At 38.5% G+C, this 21,306-nt stretch overlaps 1 protein-coding gene across 2 annotated transcripts in view; it reads right to left on the minus strand.

The window, feature by feature from the left end:
* Positions 1 to 21,306, minus strand: part of PDGFD (platelet derived growth factor D) — a 239,603-nt gene that overhangs the window by 50,949 nt on the left and 167,348 nt on the right. The window lies entirely within an intron of this gene.

A 21,306-nucleotide genomic window follows, 5' to 3' on the forward strand; every position in this document is an offset into this window, starting at 1 on the left:
AATCAAAACAAAAAGTGCTATACTATCTATGTAACTTCCAAGGCCCAAATCCCTCAGAGTTTCTGAACAGCTTGCAGTCCTTTGATGAGTACATCAAAACCTTCATGATTTGGTTCCTGTCATCTTCTCCAACTTTTCTAGCCAGTCACTCATATTTCCCCAAGGTTTCAGAATTATTTCATGCTTTATCAGCCTTCTCAAATTTGAAGAGGTGTTCCCTTTGCCTGGAAAGTCCTCCCAACTCTTTCCCATTTAGCTAATCTCACCTCATCATTTAGAACACAAATTGAATCATTCCCTTTGAGAAGCATCATTAGTTCTGATGCAGATGCTCCCACCTCTGTGTTCCCAGAGTATACAAAGATTTTTACAGTGTACTTTTTGTTGACCTTCATGATTCCACAGTAGCCAGTATAGTGTCTAGGACATATTAGTTTCTCAACAAAGACTCAAAGAATAGCTGGGCTTTTAGGGCATAATGTGACACATGTCCTTCTCAGATTCTTAATGAGGATCCATTATCTATCAGCTGGGAATTTAATTATTAAGTTTAAAGACCATGTTTTCAGGTGGCCAATTCATTTTTAAGCTATCTTTATTCATAAAGGTGGCTTAAAGTTAAAGATTGGCTTATGGGTTAATGATTATTTCTATTCTTAAACATTTTAAAATGTGTGACAACTAAATATTCTATAAAGCCACCTTTTGCCAGTGAGACAGCTGTTGACACTTAGTGTTAGCCCCAAAAGTGTTCTTCTTCTTGTTAAACTATTGAGGTATTGTCCTTAACATAAATACTATGAAGGTGGAGTGTTTTAAGGGCACTGTGAAAAAAATATTTTCTCTATATTTCTGTCCTTTGATATCTGAGCTTTTATTCAGGGGATTTTAGTACTGAAGTTCAAGATATTACAAAGATTCTCATAGATTCAACTCTGTGAACAGGGTCAAAATCTTTTAAAATTTATTCACTACCCACATTTGATTTATTTTAAGGTGAAAAATGTAGATTCTGATAGCAACAAAATACTCAGACAAAACAACAACAGTGGTTTTCATAATAATGTTAATTCTGGAACTGGAGAACTCTAAACTTGAATATTGTGAAAAGGAAAGACCATCTTATAGGATGTGAAACATTTAATATTAAAAAGAAAACCTTAGAAATTTAAAAGAAAGTAGATCATCTTCCCAACATAGATGAACATGTGTAATCAATTTGAAAGAAACAGAAAAGATGGCTGTGCTATGTACACTATGCATTTCATAGGGAGTAAATTATTAACCTGACAAAGGTCCCTCAGTGACTCGAATAACTTGCATAATGTACATGTATAGGGTCTTTGTGGGGGCAGATTTTGTAACATATTTTAGACAGTCTTTTTTTTTTTTTTTTTTTTTTTCGGTACTTGGGCCTCTCACTGCTGTGGCCTCTCCCGTTGCGGAGCACAGGCTCCGGACGCGCAAGCTCAGCTGCCATGGCGCATGGGCCCAGCCGCTCCGCAGCATGTGGGATCCTCCCGGACCAGGGCACGAACCCGTGTCCCCTGCATCGGCAGGCGGACTCTCAACCACTGCACCACCAGGGAAGCCCCTAGACATTCTTTATATGGAAATGTTGATATTACATGAGATACAGATTATCTCAGAGCTGAAAGAACATAGAAATTTGTGAAATTATTTCTCTATTAACAATTGCTGCAAAGTGGCTATTACATTATATCATACATAGTAGAGAGTAACTGAGTTTTAATTAAAAAAAACTGTTAGGACTCCTTTGGTGTCACTGAATCTAGAAGTGGAACTACTTTACCTAAGATTTCAGTGGAGAAAGTTCTATGAAATATAGCAAGTGAAAAAAAGCTATGGAGGGAACTGTTAAGATATTGCAAAGTTGTCAAAACACAAGAGCACTCCAGTCTGAAACTAGGAATCAATTGTTGATCTGTGCAGTGCATTGGTAAAATGGAATCAGATTACCAAATCATTTTGCAAGTACTTTAGTATAAGATGTTGCCAAACTTCTTGGGATTTAGAGAAGAGCTGACTGATTAACAGGCTGAGAAAAATGACTTATGAGACAAGATTACAAAAACTAACTATATTGTTCACCAACAGAGGAATTAAGTACTTGATGTCCATTACATATAAAATATTTAAGACAATGACTTAGGGGTACGATACAAATTTCCAAGAATCCAAAATGTGTCACCATGAAGGGAAAGAACTGTTTACGATGTTCCCTGAGGGCAATAACTAGAAGTCAGAGCATGAAATTGTATAACAGAAAATGTAGCCTCCGTATCTACAAAGTTTTCCCAGCAGTGATATCTATTAAATTGTGAAATGGCCTCACAATGGAAGTAGTAGAAAAGCCATCCTGTAAGTCATTTCACACCAGAGTGGACAAAGTATTCAAAGATATACCTTTGGAAAGAAATCAACCCCACTGATGTAATGGAGAGTATAATGAATGACCCACAAGAGCGTTCCATTTCTGCTTTTAGCAGTGTTATGTGTTTTTCACTGAGCATCTGTCTTCTATTGTGAATATATTCATATCATAGCTTTAGTTTTATGTTTATTATTTCAATATCTTTTTTATTTCCCTAAAAGGCCTCTAGTTTGTAAACCCTTTGGTTTGCCTGGACTATACTTTATGAAAATCACATTTGTCGTTAATATCCTGAGCTCTCTATCAGGAAAGTGCTCTGAGGAAAAAGCAACAAAGACAGTTGGAATGTTAATCCATTTTATAATGCATCTCAAAATGTATACATCTAATCCTAAACTTGTAGCCTCTGAAAGATAATGAGACAGCGGAAAGAAATATTTGTATTTTATTTATTGCTATAAATCCCATAATAGAAATCTTCTCTTTTAATCATTCATAAATTAAATATGTAACTTTTGCATATTGTATTGAACCCCAATTCTTTTGCTCATGGGCATTTAACTGATGAGGAATGGATTAAAGACAATGAATATAAAGAGTAGAAATATTTGATACTTTTTGTACATTGAAAATAGTTGCTTAATCATTTATACTAATCTTGGATATGCAACATATTTTACAATATAAAGTACCTGGCTAGGTAAGAATTTATTGTAAATTTAAAAGAACAGCAAAAGTAATAAGAACCTAGGATGTTATCTTTGTGTTAATATTCCATCTCATGTACTAGATCCATTTAAACCTATTAAGGAATTCTCCCACTATAAAGTTGTTTCTTACTTCACAGTATAGCAACAATATAGTTGTAATATTTACCATACCTCCAGCTACTTTGTTAATTATATCAATGTCAGATTGCCCACTGGGAATCCTCATAGCATGAACACACAGCATTAAGCACACTGACAAGTGAAGCTTGAGAGAGGGTCACACAAGTGAAGAAATGGTGATAGGAGGTTGTGATTTGTGCAAATTTCCCTCTGTTTTCTGTTACATACATAATCCTGCCCCTTCCGACCTTCTCCTTTAAGTCCTAATGGGTCCTCTGTTGCTCCCATTTCTCCTCAAACCCCTATCTCCAAAATACTCCAGGAAATCTCAAGGGTAACTTTGGGCAGTAAAATGTGTACAAATGGCTTTGAGCAGGGCTTTTCAAACTCAGAACTACTGACACTTTGGGTTGGATAATTCTTTGCTGGGGCTGAGGAAGGAGGTGACCTCTATACTGTAGAACACTGATAAGCATTCCTGGTCTTTACCTACTAGATGCCAGTGGATCCCCCCCACCCCCAGTCCCCTTGTGACAACCAAAATTGATTCTAGAAATTGTCCACTATCTCGGGGTGGTGGCGGAGGAGAGGCCAAAATCACCACTGGCTGAGAACAAGGGCTACAGCAAAGTGGCAAAGGGTAGGAGGAGCCCCTTGACTCACTTGCCTTTTTATTCTTCTTCTTGTATGTTTCCAAGGTTCTATGGAGAAGGCAGTTAGTTGCAAGAAGACTGGACAGGAATTGGTTGCCAAAAACATTAGCAGGAAATATCCTCACCACATGGCATCAGGGAACGAGACTGTGAAGCTCAGCTTTGCAAAAACTCAAAAATAGGTATAGATAGGCTAATACATAGCCTCGCTGAGAAGAGGCACCCTTACCCCCTTATTGAGAATGTGCTAGTGATAACTTCACATCTAATTCTACGAGCCAATAATGGGAGCTGGAGTGAGATGGTGCCAATATTAATACATGTTAAAACATATATATACTTATAGTGAGAAGTCTACCATCTAGCAGTATAAATGTGGGTACACTTCCATTTCATGGATATAGCATTCTCAACTGCAACATGGGGATGCTTCCAGTTTTTGTCTGTTGAGTTTCAATGAACTGGCCAATATCAAAAGAAACTTTTACAAAAGTCTGGCAACAATATATGCAAGGAATTTTGCCAACGGTTTGGCCTAAAGAAATCATTAAGACAGGACCCTTGCCTTCATGAAATTTTAGGGCTAGACTAACATCTAAAAAGTGCCATAAATTGTTATAGATGCATCGTAAAAGAACGCAAGTGTGGCACACACAAGTGGAAGTGAGGAGAGGCCCAACTCAAGAGGTGATGCTTGGAAAGGAGCTTTGAAAGATCAGAAGTAGGTGATAATCCTGCACACCTACTATGTGTCAACCTCTGCACCAGGACATACTATCTCTGGTCTTGACAAGGACTCCACAACTCACTATTTGCACTTTATGAGAAACCTCAGGCTTGGAGAGCTGAAAGCCTCATTGATGGTCCTATACTGAGTAAGCAGCAGAGTCTGCATTCAAATTCCAGAGACTTTATGGAGCCTCCTCTAAGCAAAGGAAGCATAAATTAACTTGCAGACACTGTGAACATGTCATAACTATTCCTAGAACAATATTATGCTCAGGATGGCTGGAGACAGGATGAGAGATGAGCCAGGGTGAAGGACAAAGCTAAGGAGCAGGCAGAGACAAACCACAAAATGCTCTGTCTCCATGCTAGGGTTTGGATTTCATCACAGAAAATGGGGAGCCACTGAAGGGTTTTAAAAAGAGGAGTGGCAGATTTGTTTGGGTTTGAGTCTTGGAAAGATCTCTTGGTTGCTATGGGGAAAAGGGGTTCAATGACAATCCTGACAGGCAGAGAAACAAGGGGGGAAAGAGATTTTTGAGTATTGCCCAGGGAAGAGATTATGGTAGCTAATCCAGACCAACAGAAAAAGAGAGGGAAAAAAAAGGGCTTATAGAGAAAGATACTAAGGCATTAGGGAGGTAAAAAGGGAGTTGCTCATTAATGAAGAAAAATCTGAGCACTTTTCCAAGTGCAAACAGAAAACACAATGCCTATAACCTCATTCCCAGTATTTTCTTCTACTGTCCAAAGTGCTCCAGGACAGGATAGGGGCTACAAGTGGTGGGACATCCGAGTTCCATGAAGCAGTGCTCCTCTCTCCTGACTTACTGCCACCTCCAACAACAGATTGAATTCTGTTACCCATGAGTGACCATATAGCACTTTTCTGCACTTCTTTCATAACCCTTATTCCCTCCTAACTGATAACACTGTCAAATATTGTTTTTTCTTCCAAAACTGGACTAGGTCCCCTGAATCCCCCACAGTACCAAGCATACAGCAGGTTCTCCATAATCATTTGTTGAATCAGCTGCTTCAAATCCTTCTTGGTAATTATAGTATATGAGTATACATAGATGAATCAAATAATATATGTATTACTTTGTTCTATTTTGATTACATTTTCATTCAAATATAACAAGTATGTCTAGAAATGAACTCTATTGGCAGTCGCTTCACCTATAAAATCAGGGCAGGAAAGGGAGGGCCAATTATCACTTATTATGTATTTGAGGATAATGGGATATATTGTTGTGATATTGTGATGAGCAAAATACATTTCTCATGTACATTTGCTCTTTGTCCACAGTTCCTGGCTCACAGCTCCTAAACCTATTTCCTAAGTGTTGACAGTGATAAAGGTAAGTCTTCTGTTATGTTAAAAAGGTGACTTACGGACCACACCTAAGGATGGGGCCTGGTCACCAGGAGACCACCCTCTGACCCCCAGGGAGGGAAAGGGGCTGGAGGTGGAATCAATTGCTAATGGCCAAAGGTTCAATCAATCATGACTATGTAATGAAGCCTCTATAAAAACTCAAAAGGACAGGGTTCAAAGACCTTCTGGGCTGGTGAACACATGGAGAGGTAGGGAGAGTGGTACATTGGAACAGGGCAAGGAAGTTCTGTGCCCCTTCCCAAGTACCTTGCCTTATGCATCTCCTCCGTTTGGCTGTTCCTGAGTTATATGCTTTTATAATAAACCAGTGATCCAGTAAGTAAAATGTTTCTGAGTTCTGTGAGCTGCTCAAACAAATTAATCAAACCCCAGGAACCTGTGATTTACAGCCAGTCTGTCAGAAGCACAGGTGAACAGTCTGCAGTTTGTTGGGGAGGAGTGGGGGAGGACAGTTTTGTGGGACTGAGCCCTTAACCTGTGGAATCTGACGCTATCTCTAGGTAGATAGTATCAGAACTGAGTTGAATTCTTGGATACCCTGCTGGTGCCCGAGAATTGTTTGCTGGTATGGGGAACCCTCCACCCCATGTTGGAAATTGGGTCTCAATATACCCAAAAGAACTGTGTATAGAGATTTTTATTTTCCTTTAAAAATATGGTTGGTTACTGAGACCACCAGTCTAAACAATAAGGTGAGGCAGTAGTCATTCAAACTGGAATGTGTTGAGAAGCAGAGTTTATAGAAATTAAAGTAGAGGTTATAGAATTATTAGAACAGGGAAAAGAAGGCTGATACTGTATAGTAAGTGCGCTGAAAACAAAGTCAAGGCACTCCACAGCCCAGGGGAGGATGGGGAGACGCAAGTGCTACAGTCTCCACCGGTACCCTTATCATAAGCTGTGACAAAGCGAGAGAGAGGCATGGACATATATACACTACCAAATGTAAGGTAGATAGTTAGTGGGAAGCAGCCGCATAGCACAGGGAGATCAGCTCGGTGCTTTGTGGCCACCTGGAGGGGTGGGATAGGGAGGGTGGGAGGGAGGGAGACGCAAGAGGGAAGAGATATGGGAACATATGTATATGTATAACTGATTCACTTTGTTATAAAGCAGAAACTAACACACCATTGTAAAGCAATTATATTCTAATAAAGAAGTAAAAAAAAAGATACAAGGAAATAAAAATTTTAAATAAAAATTACTCAAAACACCCCCCCCCCAAAAAAATAGAACTCAGGCCTACCAGACCTACTGAATCACAATCTGCACTTTTACAATCTCCCCAGTGTACTTGTGTACCCACGAATAGTTGAAAGTTACATTTCTACCTCAACATGTCTTTTCTGTCTGAGAAATACACACATTTTATCCAATTTGATATAACTAAAACACTCAAAAATGCAAAAAAAAAAGTGTCATTCTCATTGTTAACAGCTAAGCAAACAGTCACTGTTAAGTGTATTTCCTCTGTCTTAGCAAACTATTTTTAAATAGCAAAATTGAAGAAATTTTCTCTTAACTGAAGGTCAGAACAATAGTGCCTTCAAAATACAATCTAGTGTACTGAGAGAAGAGAATGGGCCACGTGTGGGGATGGTGTGAATGAGGTAAGAAAGCTTCTTGGCTTTCTTTTTCCATGAGCGGATCACAACATGAACACTGTCTTTGAAAGTGGCCACTGTGCCCGCCTCTTCTAAAGCTTCCACACAGAAAACGGACTAATGGAAGATATGAACCAGCTTGCTGTTTGATGTGAAGGTAGTGTGCAATTAAGAAAACTAATTAATTAAGAGGTCTCTTTTCATGGGACTTAAATATATTTACATTGATGTAAAAGTGTGAATTCAGCCTATCCAGCTTTTTAATGAAATTAAGAAGCACACTCAGTAGTTTGTTACAATATCTGGAAACTATGTGGTGTGTTTACATTTTACAAAGGGCTTTTCCATATCTCATCTCATTTAATCCTACTATGTGCTTGGTACATAGCACGTGTTTTAGAAATGTTCACGATGACTTCTGGAAGCTTACAGAACATTAATTCACTCAGGAACATTTACTGAGTAACTGCCACCATACTAAGTGATGGGAGTAAGCAACAGACACCATATAATTAAGGCTTGTCATGGTAAAACTGAGTAGCAGACGCGAAGCTGAGGATGGTATCCTTAAAGAATAGTGTAAATTCTGGGGCTCTGCTTATAAATTAAGAATTCTTATCAAAGGAAATAGTTTTTATCAGGGCAGCATATTAGAATCAGTTGAGGAGCTTTTAAAAATAGTTTTGCAGGCCCTTGATTCATTAAGTCTGGGGTAAATTCTGGGCACCTATGGTTTAAAAAAAAAAAAGCTTTAGATAGTTCTACTGCAAACACTTGATTAAGAATCATTTTCTTGGAACTGTGATGTTTCGTGCTGTCTGAATTATACTCTATGGTTTAAGCCTGAAATGCTTTTGGTCAATTTTCTTCCTTTTACCTTTAGGATTTATCACTTTTACATGCAAATAACTTGGAATGAGTAAGACTTTAAAGCTGTCATCAGTCAGCTTTTTTGTTCCCTCTGCTTGGATTGAATGATTCCCTACCTTTTCCTTGGGTCAGCTACTGCTTCCTCTGTGACTCATTTCCTGACCATCTTCTCTTTCTCTCAGACACAATTACTTTCTCTCTTATCCCCTCCCACAACCTCTCAGTTTGTGTTTCTGTTATCCGCTGATCACAGCAGGTCTGCTTAACTTTACTGTCTTGAGGGCAGGTTTCCCATCTTATTTGTATCCCCAGGAATTGGAAATTGACATAGGGATGAAGATCCACAAAAATACATGTAGAATGAATGAGAGGCTGAATTAATTAGAGAATTAATTTACAGCTTGGTCTTCATGAAAGATCTGCTGGCCATTTTGATTTGTGAGGAAAAAAACATTTCGGCAGAGGTGGGGTGAGATGGAGTGGATTAGAGTTTTAGAAGATTCCAAAAGGAAACTGGAGACACAAAAACTTAGATCTGCTTTGCCATTCTGTCCACAACGGGACTTAGAAACATCATTTTATTTTCATATTGATAAATAGCATATGTTTTTGTTATCCAAGGGAAGTTCTTACAAAAGGCACAGAAGAAAACAGATTATTGATAGTCGTGTATTCTAACTAATTGTACCATTAAATCAAAATGAGGTAGTGGTCTGAAATTTTAATTTAGAGCTCTGCCTTTATAACTGATTTTTCTTTAGGACTGATTTCTTGGTTAAGATTTTGTATTCATATTTCTATTCTTTAATGATTAAAAAAACCCTTCCCTATCTAGGTTATCCTCCATGCCTAAAAGAAATGTTTCTATTTCAAATTCATATTTCCTTGTTATCTGTTATAGAGATATTTATTGCAGAGATTAAAATACTGGGGGGGGGGGTAGTGTCTTTTTCTCCTTGTAAAAATAGCTGGTTTTAGCACTTCAGAAAAAAAAAAAAATGCCAGAAGATGACATTGAGTATTCATAGCTTGAACAACTATATACTTCAGAGACCTGGCTTGCCTTTGAGCCAAAGGGGCTATTTGCAAAGTATTTTGTAGATGAGGAATGAATGTCTTTCTATAGGAGTGACATCAAGGAACTTTTAAAATACAAATATACTGGTAAAATTAGAATCTTCATATTAAATGTATAGTTCAAATGTATAGTTCAACTATACTTTCATGAATAGTTCAAAAGGGATGAAGAGAGTATACATCTAATGTAGCATAGCAGAATAGAGGTATTAAGAGGTTTTGCCTTTCTCTTCTCCCAAATCTGCCTAAATCTGTGGGTTTAGCTGGGAATCAGAATCATACTGCATAACTGTTCCTAGGCCTGACCTTACTCCAAGTCCCTAGATCTCCCCAGTGTTCATCTGGTTCCAACATGCTAAAGACCCACTGTTGTGTCCCCCCAAAATTGGTATGTTGCAACTTAATGCTCAATGTGATAGTTTTAGGAAGTGGGCCCTTGGGAGGTGATTAGGTCATGAAGGTGGAGATCTCATGAATGGGATTAGTGTTCTCATAAAAGAGGCCCCAGAGAGTTCCCTGGCCCCTTTTGCAATGTGAGGTTATCACAAAAAGAGGGCTGTCTCTGAACCAGAAAGCAGGCCCTCACCAGACAATGGGTCTGCTGGTGCCATGAACTTAGACTTCCCAGCCTCCAAAACTGTGAAAAATAAATTTCGGTTGTTTATAAGCCACCCAGACTACAGTATTCTGTTATGGCAGCCCAGATGAACGAAGACACAAAATCTCTTAAAGGACCTTGGATATACCTAAGTTGATTCTAATTCTCCAAAGACATTTAGATGGTAACAGTAATAATAATAGTTCCATCTGTTGTGTATAGTATATTTATCAAACCCATATATTTTAAAGGTGATCCTCAAGCAAATTTATGATGCAGGTGGATCCTTCCCATTTTACAAATGGAGAAAGACCAGCTTGGTCAGTTTAACTGATATGTCCTAAGTCTCATAGACAATACAGTGATTTGAATTTGAGTGTTTCTGACTCATATACCCTTTATCCTGTACAGAAAACCTCAAAACAAACAAATAGCTCTGGAGTATCTTAAAAACCTGGACAGCTCCTGGGGCCTCAGCAAAGACCCTTGGAGTGACAGACATCAGGACCTCAAACACCTTTGTACAATTAATAAGAAGACTTGAGTCTTTCAAGGCTGCCAACATTCTTCATGAGGAAGGGCAGCTCAGCAGCTGCATTAATAGAGGATCTGAACCATGTTTGCTATGATGTCACTATTACACAGTCTGATGTAAGAACTGCTGAGGTCAGGCTGTTACTGACACAATTATATGCTCCTTGAGATTAAAATGTAGTGGAGGCAGAGTTTGCAAACAGGATGCCTGGTTCCATTCCACAGTTTTCCTGACATTTGAGCCCGACAATGGCCCCCATTCCTCCACTCTCACCCCCACCCCTTCCAATGCCCAGTGACCAAAGCAACTGAGGGCCACTGGTATGTTGATATGACTGTAACATTAGAGTGAGAGGGAGAAAGTCTTGCTGATACTAAGTCTAGAAAAACATAGTCAACCGTCTCTTTATACCTCACTGGGGATTGCTTTTATATATTGCTTTTACTCCAAACTGTCAGATGCATTACAGGTACTCAATGAATACTTACTTGTTGGTTCAGCTCAGTTAAACATGTTAAGACCTACTTAGTACACAATGCCCTGTGATAGACCTTAGGAATAAGGCACTCCCAACCCTCATGGAGCTTTCACGCTAATGGAGACAGTGAGACCTATAAATAGGTTTCCACGGGTTAAAAAATGGCTGGAAAGAATGGTCCAAAATATTCATAGTGGTTGTACTTGAATGATGGGAGCTATGGGTGGTTTTTTTACTTTTCTATGTATTTTCAAAAATGTCTGGTATATGTATACATTACTTTTTCTTTGAAAAAACAAATGTCGATAATAGCAGTGTGGGTGCCTGACAAAGGGAAAGAGCATTTGTGCTTGAGGAGCTAAGAACAAGTGGTATATTTGACATGAGTATGTCTTTGACAGAGGGAGGAGGGCTTGGATTCTTGAGGAAATATACATCCAAAAGTTAACTGTCAGAGATAAGAGGGGGAAAATCATGAAGTAGTTGGGCCATCAGGGCATAATGCTGTTGGCCTGGACTGAACAATCTGTGGAGGGAGATGGGAGAACTGAAGCTAGAATATTAGCGGGATCAGAACATGGAAGGCTCTCAGTACCCAAGTGAGGCATCTACACATTACTCCACAGGAAACTGAAAATCATTCACAAGTTTTCAGCTGGAAAATGATTTGATTACAGCTCTACTTCAGCTGGCAACCATGTGCAGGAGAGACCAAAAGTAGGGAGACAGGAGATAGGAGACCAATCAGGAAGTGGTTAGCAAGGCCCAGCCAAGAAGCAACCTGATTATTTATTCATGTATCTCTCTTTTTTCATGCCTTTTCAATCTCTCTTTTTAATTTTTTTTTTTTCCTGTCTGGCTCTTATTTTCAATTTCGAAATAAGGGAAAAGTCATTTTGACTATGTAGCTCAATTTTCTCACAGGTGAAAGAAGCAATGTTGAATGGGGGTCAGCCTTAATTTGTCATGCTCCCACTGATAAAGGGAACATTAGAGACAGTTATTTTCAAGGCTAGATGAGTCCTGTCTGTATGATTGATTCCTCATTCCTTCGTTCACCTGGGAGAGAAGACTAGAGTTTTCCCAAAGTTCCAGGGATCTTCAATTTCCCAGTCAGAATGGCTGATCCTTATGTAGATGGAGTGGGTCACCTAGCTCTCCTTAGGACCAGAGGTGGGTAGTATTGACTCCCCAAGGACTGTAACCAAAGATGACTGACTGAAAAAAGCATAAAAATCACTGTGGTCTTGGATTCTTCAGGGGCACAAAGATCTTTCTTTGCTCTTCTGGAGGAGAAACACTTTTTTTCCATATTCCTGCCTCAGCCCTCAGATATGGAGATATCAACAGACATTTTTTTTCCCTTCATGAATTTCTTCCCTTTATCAGTTCTTCCATCTTCTCTCCATTCCTCATCCCCATCCCCTTTCCCCATGTCTCTCTTGGGTTGCCTGCTTCTGACACCAACCATTGGGAAGGGTCTCAGCTCTTCCCCACTCCCTGGGTCCATCTGCTAAGCACAGCTGAGATTGGAGTTGGCCATCCTGTCCTCAACAGCTCTCCCGCCTGTTTGTGACTATTTGTGACCTTCTATGCAGTGCAAGGGGCATGTAAGTGTATCCCCTAGACCCCTCGAAAAGAATCCTTTGTTCTGAATTTGCATCACAGTACTGGGACAACCATACTTTGGCTTTGGGTCGCAGCCAAATTCTCTACTCTAGTTTTACAAGAAAGTCCTGAGATTTGGCATTTCATGGACCAACATTAATAAAGTTGCTACTTTGATCATCTTTTGGCTTCTTGTGTCTCTTTCCTACTGGCAAGAATAAAGAAAGGATAGTAAGTGGTTAGCACCCTCAACCTGCAACACTTTGGATTAATTCATCAGAATATTCCGAAATGCCTTGCTTTTCTGACTTTGTGCCTTTGTTTAGGCAACACTCCCTTCTTGGGGTGCTATTCCCTCCATGACCCAGTCCAGTGAATGGTAGTGGAATATGCCACCCCAAAATATGCCACTTTCGCATAAGAATTATTTTGAGCTGAAGGCAATTGAAAAGAAGCAGGCTCAGGAAAAGTTCTCTGTCCTCCCGCTACATGCCTAGAAGCACATAAATTTGCAAAGTTTGTCCCCCATCCCCTCACCAGAGACAACTCTGAACCCTTATCAGCCTAGAGAGGCACCAGAGGAATCCACATAACAAACTTTACTCACTAGTCCTTCACTTCCATTTATTCTCCCATATATTTACCTTCCCACAATTGGCTGCCCTAGAAACTTAAAAGTCCTTTTCCTTTGTCTTGTCACTTCTCTAAAAATGTGTTGTCCTTTGGTTAAAATGTTATATAAGCCCAAGTTCCAACCACCACTCTGAGTTACTCATCACTGAGTGCTCCCGTGTGTATGATATGCATGTGTTAATGATCTGTGTGCTTTTCTCTCCTTAATCTGTTTTTTGCCAGTCTAAGCTGCAGAGTTCGAGACAGAACCTAGGAGGGTAGAGGAAAAAAATACTTTTTTATCTTTCCTTACACAAGCAAGCCCCATCTTTGTGAGGAACACAGCATCCCTTACGTGTTCCTCCTCCTTGTGTGCTCAGAATATTCCATGCACATTTCATCACTGTAATTCACAGTGCTTTATAATTGTGTGCCTTTCTCCATCACAGGAATATCATTTTCTTTTTATTATCCAAAGTAAGTTCTCAGAAGTATCTGTTGAATTTATAAGTGAACATTAAGCAGAGATATTTTTTACTGAGGTTCACTTCTCCATAGCTTTTTAAGAAAGAAATACTGCTCTGTTTTAGGCATATCTTTAATACGCAAGCCACTTTCTAATATAGTCGAATAGCTTTTTCCTTCTTCATCTTTCTCACTTTCTTCATCTACCAAAATATTAGTACATCAAAAAGCACAGTTATAGAGAGCAAGTGGTATGTGTATAAAGAGGCCCAGTTATTTAATATCACTGCGTCTTCCTGGTTTTCAAGGATAAAAGTTTACTTGTGGCAAGTCCATATAATGTAATACTAGATAAACAGGATACTGGACTGTCCAAGTGCCATTAAACAGCATCCCTCTCAAAGTTAGAAATGTGTTTACTCAGCACCTGGGGAGTCATCTGCTCATGTGATTAGCACATGGGTTTTATGAGGAAAATTAACTACAGTAGTAAAGTACTAATTCAAACATTGCTTACATTGGAAAGGATTAGCCAACGTGGAAGAAAACATTCCCAAAGTCAGAGAACATGCAGGGGCAATATGTGTGGGGTTCTTAACTGCATCTAAGGGACATCACAGATGAGATTCAGTGGGTTTCCCTGGTATTTCATGCAAAAATTAGATATATTTATTTTTCTTTGGAGAGGGTCCCCATCTTTCGTATCTCATTGGATAACACATGTGTGAGCTCTGTGACCACAGACAAACTCACAACCTGTGTTCACTGTTTCACTGGTAAAGTTACCCAACCTGAGTCCGCTGCCTCACTTATAAAATAAGAGGGTTGACCTAGGCACTGGACCTCTAAGATTCTATATTTTTCTTACAACCAGTCTTCAGGCAAAATACATGGTTTAATAGCAGCAGATTGATTATTTACAATATGCTGTGTGCTGAATTAAACACTTCACATACATTGCCCCATATATTTAATCCTCACAATAACCCAAAGGGTTAGATGCTATTATTTATGACTATTATTATTTTATAATATATTTATCATCATCATCATCATCATCAGGACTGTGCCTACCAAATTGCAAGTTCTATGAGGGCAGGAACCTTGTCTCGTTTTGTTCACTACTCTATATCCAGTATTTATCAAAGTGCATGAAACATAATAGGTGTCCAGTAAAAAGTCTGTTGAATAATGCATTAAAACGAATACATAACTAGCAAAAATGCCCTGAATTCCACAGGGGAACATATTATCATGGGATTTCATTCCATCTCACTTTCTTGTCGCCTCCTGCTCCCTTAATCCTATTTTTACCTACCTCCTCATCTCCGCTACCCACCCCCACCTGCGAGAGCCCACTTCCCCTTTATTCTCCTCAACCCTATCATTTGCTTCTGGACCTAGCCATATTCTTTTTTTTTCCGGTACACGGGCCTCTCACTGCTGTGGCCTCTCCCCTTGCGGAGCACAGGCTCCGGACGCGCAGGCTCAGCGGCCACGGCTCACGGGCCCAGCCGCTCCGCCGCATGTGGGATCTTTCCAGGCCGGGGCACGAACCCGTGTCCCCTGCATCGGCAGGCAGACTCTCAACCACTGCGCCACCAGGAAAGCACCCTAGCCATATTCTTTGTCAAATTATTCTTTGCTCTAGGACTATATTACATTTTGCTCTTTACTCTCTCAAGAACTCTATCAAAGTTCTCATTATGTATTCAGGTTTTAGGAAGGTAATCTGATTAAAATAACTGATTCACTTAACCTTCCCAGTGAGACTCCTAGTTCATCAAAATGATCTCTGTAATTGGTGAAATTTTAGAACATTTGTAAAGTTTTAAATAAGAACACTTATCTAGCCTTGCCTATAAAATGCTGCAATAATGAGACTCTGGCCTTAAGAATGAATGCTTCAACCAATAACCATTGAAGCTCCTGGGCTTGCCAACTTGGCAGTCTACTGCTATGACATTTACTTAGGGCTTTTGGAGTATGCATATGCTATCCTCCTGTCTGACCTGGACCATGCCCCTTGTTTTCTTTCTGCCCCACACTTTGTTTGTTATCTTGTTGACACTCTCTTAGTATCTGCCCCTAGCTCACCCTCTGGTTTTAGCTACCTTACCTGGTCTAAGTACTGAAAGATTTGAGAAACATCCAAAATAGATGGGCTGAGATGAGGATAAGAAAACTTCTTTCTCATGTTTAGCTGAGAGAGCAATGAGCTACTCTTCTACTTCCCTCTCTTATGTTTGCCTCCTTCCAGTAGCCTGAATCCCAAGACACCAAAAGAGTCATTACTGTCAAAGATGTCTTCTCTTTTCTGTTTCAGGGCTTAGCATTTGCTGTTCTTTTCCTTAAAGCACTTCTCCCATAGCTTCCCATGGTGTTTCCCGCTCCTTTTTTGGGTATCAATTCAAATTTTACACCTACAGATATTCATTGACTCTCTGATTGGAGTGGATCCCTTTCCAGTCACTCTCCGTCACACTCTGCTCTTTTATCTTCTTTCTAGCTTTTATTGAACTTCAAAAAAATTATCTTTGTATGTATGTACTTACTTCCCTATTTACTTAAATGTTTATTGTTTGCTTCCTTCTGCTACCATATGAGATCATGAGGACAGAGATCTGCCTATCCTCCTCATAGCTGTATCTCCAGGACCCTAGACTGAGCTTGGTCTAGCACACAGTAGGCATTTAATAAATAATACCACAGCTCTCATATCACCAAACCTCCAGAAGGATATACCAAAATGTAGAAGTTGAGGTAAACAGAATCTGCTTTGTGATTACCACCCTCACCTTGACTATCCTTGGCTCTATATACAGTCCTGGCTGACGTGGTCAGAATACCCATGGATATTCAAAATCTTCAACAATTTTTATCTGACTATGCAAATAAAGATGGAATTTCCACATTTTGTAGAGAAAGTGAATGAAGTCCTTTACTCTCTAGCTTTGTTTGAGAATTAGTTTAGGGGAATAATAATGAATTGTCCACCATTATTTTGTTTTTGTTTCACCAACTGGTTAAGTTTTAGGTGAGCAAAATTAGAATCTGTGAAAGTTGTTATAACTGAGAATCTTATTTATTAACTCACTGGTTTTATTCCTCCCTTCTCTTTGCATCCTTATCTTCTTTTCCATCCTCTTCCCTTTCTTCCTCTATTTAAAAAAATTATTTATAATGCAAAGCCATGATTCATGTGGAGTTTTAATCTCAATGGCAATCTTAACTGTGCCACTTGAAGTTAATTCAAACTGCAGAGATACACAGTTAAAAAATTGGTGATACAATTGCTTTTTTATTTTAGAAAGTGTTTAGAATGGGTATTAGTAAATTCAACTTATGAAATAAACTAGAGTTTGTTAGTAAAACAAAAAAGTTTGGGAATAGCTTTCAAATAATTTAATTTTTTATTTTAACACAATATTGTAAATCATTTATCAATATATTTCAATAAAAAATTTATAAGTAATTTTTGAATTTTTGAATTAAAAAATGTACTTTCCATTAAGCACACACACAAATAAAAGGCTTTTTAAATGTTTGTCACAATATACAATAAAATGCTTCTACCTTGGATGAAGGAGGTGAATTATGGTCAGACGTGTGTGTATATGTGTATGCACACACACACTGACAGCTGGGCTGTTTGTACAGGACTGCCAAGTTCATTTATCACCTGATTATATATTAATTATTATGCCAGTGATAATAGTAACAGTAAGAGCAGCAGATATTTGAGTAATTTACTAAGTTCCAGGCAGGGTGGCTTACAAAATTATCTAATTTAATCCTACAACTAGTTAATTGTGCGTCAGGCAGTGTTATCATCATCTTATAGATGAGAAAACTGAGCCTGTAGCCAGTGAGCAGCAGAGCTGAAATTCATATTCCCATGCTTGCTGACTTCTTTGCACACCATCCATTGGGAGCCTTGTAACTGGACACCTTTCCAATAAACTACTTAATGGTCTTCCAAAAAGGATTCCTAACAATCCAATCCATCCATTCATTGCCTAATAAACTAGATTTGAGATGGGAGAGCTTAATTTATTTAGAAAAATACATCTTGATAACAATTTGATAACATTATCCATTCTGCTTCATTATGCCCTCTGATGGTATCTATCCTCCTCAGCTGAGTGAAATTAGGAAAGAAAGCTGAGTAGGAGAGCAAAAAATTGAAATATGAAATTGAATCATATTTTCTCAGGAAGAGTCAATTCAACAAACACACTGTCTAGCCATGTATAAGGCACTGTGTGGAATACACACAGGATGTTTGTCCTACCCTCAAATAGTTCATTACCATTTATCTAGAGGGAATATATATATATATATATATATATATATATATATATATATATGCACACACACACAATTTGTGATGGTAAAGGTAGGATCATTATCACCATTATTTATTGAGCACTTCCACTATATCCTAAGTGCTATGATAAGTATTTGCTATTAATTTAAAATCTCACACCAACTCCAATTATTATCCCCTTTTTATGGATGTAAAACCAAAAGGTAAGAGACCCATTCTATATCACACCATTAGTAACTGGGGAAATTTCCTTTGATCCAAAGTGTGCTTTACAGCAAAGCTCTGGTCCCCTATGGCTGTGCTGACTTGCCCTAGGAAAGACTGTGACAGATGCTGTAAAAAAAGGTAGACAATTGAATTCCAAGCACACCAAACAAAATTGTAATATAAGAATAATTGCTAACCAAAAATAAGTGATCAGGATGTTAACCATTAGTCAGTCTCCCACACTTTGCTGGAGTGAAAAATTGACTAAAAATGTACACTAGACTTGGTATTCCAAAAACGTCATAGGCATGAACCATGTAGATGTGATTCCAGTGTAATGGGCTCTTATGGTCCTGGGCACCTATACCTTACAGCCTCAGGGGAGGCCCTTGTACAACTGGAGAGTCACTAAGGTAGGAAGAAGAGAAATGTTTGATGGAAGGCTGAGAGATAGAAAGATAGAGATGAGAAGAGGGGTGGTCTTTACCTATCCAAATAGCTACTTGCCATTTTCTAAGAGCACTGTGATTGCTCGGAAACTATTGCTCAAATTTCCCCAGCACCTGCCATTCCTTAAAGGAGGGATTGCAAAACAGCTGCCTCCAAACTCTACAGGCTTTGTGGGCCTGTACAACATTTAAAAAATCATTATTTAAATACACTTAAAGAAGGCTTGCCGTTTTTTCCAATTTTATGAGATATAATTGACATATGGCACTGTATAAGGTGTACAGCATAATGATTTGACTTATATACATCAGGATTTGCCATTTTTAATCCCACTGTGTCTCTCTAATTTTATATCTGGCTCACTATGAATTTTAAGTCTGGGCTCTGTAGCATTTGAGTTCATAAACTCTGCTTTAAAGTTTCTCCAAGAAAAATTTAAACATGAATAAAATGACCTTTCCAAAACATTGGTCAAGGCATAAATGATCCCCGTTGAATAAGAATCAAATGCAAGAGTTTATCAAAAAGCCACGCAGATCTAGAGTTTATATACACCTGAAGGTTAAGCTCACTCTACCTCTTGGAATTCAGCCACCAAAGCACTTTGGCCCTAATTGATCATATTTAGTGCCAGAAGCCAATTAGGAGCGGAAAGAGAGCCTGGAGCTATTTGCAATGAATGCAGACCAAGAGGCTGTATAACAAAAAAGTTTTGACTACCATCATTTCTAAAAACACAATTGAATGTACTGGTGGAGGTGAATAAGTAAGTGAGTGGAGTCATGCTGAACAGTTTACATCCATACTACAAAGGCTGTCCAATATTCCACTTAACATTGGCTAGGAAATGAGTGATGAGCGTGCACTGTAACCCAAAGCACCTCAAACAAAAATATTCATTCTTCCCTAAATCCACACCTGCACTGCCTTTTTCTACAAAAAGGAGTTATTTTGCCTTAAAGATATGGCATTAGAGTTAAGATGTTTCTAACTGACTTATGGACCATTTAACTTAGTCATAACCAAAGCTTCACAAAAAGTATACACATGAGCACTAACAGGCCTTGATATGTTAAGGGGAAAAAAGATCCTTCATTAAGCCATTCTGACACATCACCATTCCAACATGCTGAGCCTGCTTTGTCCATGAACAATTGAGAACAGATGCATCACTGAACACATTAAAAGCAAAGAAATGTAGAAACCAAAGGTTCACACTTCCACTTTAATGCTGAGCAGCACTGCATGAGTGTGCAATAATGTATATCATGCTTGATGGATTATTTTCAAATTAAAACTGGAACCAGTATCACCACATGCTATTTTTTCATTTATAGTATTCTGATGTAGAATTCACTTTGTGTTTAACCACTCATCATAACGCAAAAAAAAAAAAAAAAAAAAAAAAAAGAGAGAGAGAAAAGAAACCACATTAGATTTAAAAAAACAAGATTTTTCCTACTCTAAATTTAATTCATAAGAGGAAAAAAAAAACCCAAATTGACTCCATTTGTAGTACTGTGTTCTGTTTCGGCATCCACACTTTGAAAAGGGATAGCAATAAACTGAATGAGAGTTAAAGATGTTGCCAGGAGAGCAAAAGGCAATATGCTATGAACAACTGAAGGATTCAGGGATATTTAATGTATCCTAAACGTATAGGCAAAATTATCCCAATATCCCCCTGAGCTTCATCTGTAACACCCGTACGTACTTCCGTCTTATTAACATTCTCAGTTGTTATGGCTTCTAATTGTCATTTCCACCAGACTATCAGCTCCAGGAGGTTCAAGAACACTGTCTTCTTGCTTGCCTTTGTATCTACTACACCTATCAGAATATTTGTCAATAAGAAGGAACTTTATATTGTTCTACTAATGAATGACTGAGTAAAGAAGACCCACGACCATGTGTGACCCAACAATTAGACAATTAACTACAAGGTAGATTATGCTGCAATATGAGGTTGAAGATCTTCTAATAGTTAGAACCATATAAAGTTGGAAATGGCTGCTGAGGTGTTTAAGTAGAGGTGAGACCACAAATAAGCATGGGTGTAGTAAACAAAAATCAAACCTTGGGTCCTGAATTATACCTTCCAATTTTTAAGATACTTGCTAACCCTGAGGCTCTATGATGATAACATAGGCCCTTCCCAAATTTGAGTCATAATTTAAACTAAAATCATTGGGACTCTTCTGTGATTAGAGTTACGTAGACAATTTTTTAAACCAAGAGGTTCAATTCTTACTTACCTTCTATTTGGCTGTATATTTATTTTGCTCCAGTTGAATCAAAGGCAATATGGTATATGCTTTACCATAAACTATTCTACTTTTTCTATTCACTACGCTTTCTTTCAAAATACATGGGCCCAAGCATTGACTTAATAGAGCTAAAATGGCATTTCTCACTAAAGAAGACTTTAACATTTTGGCCACAAGGCAGGGACAAAGCATACCATAG

Source organism: Orcinus orca, chromosome 8 (assembly GCF_937001465.1).
Source record: "Orcinus orca chromosome 8, mOrcOrc1.1, whole genome shotgun sequence".
Classification (NCBI taxonomy): Eukaryota; Metazoa; Chordata; class Mammalia; order Artiodactyla; family Delphinidae; genus Orcinus; species Orcinus orca.